Here is a 2500-nt window from a genome sequence, read left to right on the forward strand (position 1 = left end):
TTATTTTTTCCACTTTTAGTCCCTAAAACCAATTAACGCGTTCCATTTTGGTCCTTTCCGTTAGTCAACCGACGGAAATAGCTGAGGTGGCAGCCGGAAGAATAAAATATTATTAAAAATGCCACATCACCCATGACACATCAGCATATAAATTTAAAAAATTAATTTATTAATTTTAACAAAATTTTAAAACATAAAAACAAAATTTAAAACATAAAAATCAAATGCCTATGAACACAAGAACATAAACCCAGAAAATCAAACCCAAGAACACGAATTCAAAATTAAACCCATTGAAAGACCCATGCTGAAAGACCAATGCTGAAAGCCCATAAGTTTTTCTCGTTCTTTCCCAAAGATTCATAGCCAAAATCATAAAATCAAAGAAAACCCAGAAATCTCAAACACTCAAAAACCCAGAAACCCAAAAACTCAAACAAAACCCAGTTTATTTCAAAAAATCAACAACAAAATCAACCGACCTAGCCAACTCGGCTCATTGAATCAAACAAACACACAAACCCAGAAAAACCCAGCCAATTCGGCTCACAACAACAGCAAGCCCAACCAATCCATAACAGATCTAAACTCAAATCAGCTATCATAGATCCCACAACTCCAACAGATTCAACATTGTGAGACAAAGAGAGAGAGGTGCTGTTATCTTTAATGCTTGGCTTGTCTGAATCCAGAACCACCGACGACGAAGAAGAAGACGAACAACAAGCCCCCGTAATCTGGATTTGATTTTTTTTTGTTTTTCTGGTTTCATTTTTTGGGTTTGGGTATTTGATTTTCGGGTTTGATTTTCTAGGTTTGGGTATTTGTTCTGGGTTTGATTTTTTCGGTAAGCAGATCTGGGTTTGATTTTCGGGTTTGATTTTCTGGGTTTGGGTATTTGTTCTGGCCGTCACTCTTCTCGATCTCATCAAGTGCAATATGCAGGTTCGATTCTTCTAGATCCCTCGCTCTCTTCCGTTTTCAGCTTCCGTGTTAAAGCTTTTCTCCATGGGTCTTTGGCCATGGATCGGCCATGAGAGGAGAGAGAGCTCGGGTATGAGCCATGAGAGAAGAGAGAGTTTGAGATGAGAGAATAGTGTGTGGCTGTGTAGTTTGAGTTTGAGATGAAAGTGTGTGGCCGGTTTGAGTTTGGTGTGCTCAGGTTTGGATCTTATGTTAATTTTTTGGGTTTTAAAATTTTTGGGTTGGTGTTCTTTGTTCAAGAAATTTTCAGATCTTAATTCATGTATTTTTATGTTTTAAATTTTGTTTTTATGTTTTTAAATTTTGTTAAAATTAATAAATTAATTTTTTAAATTTATATGCTGATGTGTCATGGGTGATGTGGCATTTTTAATAATATTTTATTCCTCCGGCTGCCACCTCAGCTATTTCTGTCGGTTGACTGACGGAAAGGACCAAAATGGAACGCGTTAATTGGTCTTAGGGACTAAAAGTGGAAAAAATAAAATGTAGGGACTAAAATGGAAAAAAGCCAAAATATAGGGACTAAAAGTGCATTTACGTCTTGATTTTATTGTTTTTTACAAAAGAATTCCTATTCTTGAACCCATCAAGATTGACCTTCCTATCAAATTGCCATGGTCTGCCCAATAATATATGACCTGCATGCATTGGAACAGTTAGGGTTTGTGCCCTAAAATCCAATTTATTGGCATATTATAAATATTTAAATTATTTAATTATATGAGACTATTTATAAATGAACTAATGAGACATTATCATAGTCCTTGAGATGCATTGTATGTGATTTAGTTACAGAAGATATAAATCACAAGTTCCTTGTAAACTCAAAATATAGTTCGTAGTCAATGATGAAATTGGGCGTTTCATCTGCGAAAACTATAACACATCAACTAAGATAGTTTGTCTTGATCATGGAAGTGGAGACTTTTAGTTGATGTGTTGATATGTCTTCATTGTGTAAGACATATTGAATTGGACCGCTGTAAGATTAATTATTCAATTAATAACTGTCACATGAATAATTAATCTCGTGACTTCTAATTTCATAAACTCTCAATCCTGAGAGGATAGTGAACTCGATTGTGAAATGTGGGTTACTTTGATATATTAGGAGTGAGATCTAGTTTAACTGTCAAAACCTTAGTATGTTGGATAACCACACGTAGTGTTAAGGGAACACATATTCTCAAGATGAAATCCATAATCACTTTCTATAAAGATACAAAATATCCCCTTGAGATAAGTTTAATGGGAACTGGTTATTCAGGGCCGACCACTTTAGTAAAGAGTTACTAAGTTCATATTTTATGAAATTAGATTTCATAAATATGAATAACTAAAAGATTAAACTAGGTACTCAAGGAATAAAATAGTTGTTTATAAAGTGACAGTTTATTATGACTTTGTTCGTTATAGATATTTCATGGAGGGGTCAAATGATATTATGTTAGAGTCTTGGGATATAATTTATTAATAAGGCCTAGAGTGTAATTATATTTCCATAGTGGTACTT

The sequence above is a fragment of the Quercus robur genome, chromosome 9 (assembly GCF_932294415.1).
Source record: "Quercus robur chromosome 9, dhQueRobu3.1, whole genome shotgun sequence".
Classification (NCBI taxonomy): Eukaryota; Viridiplantae; Streptophyta; class Magnoliopsida; order Fagales; family Fagaceae; genus Quercus; species Quercus robur.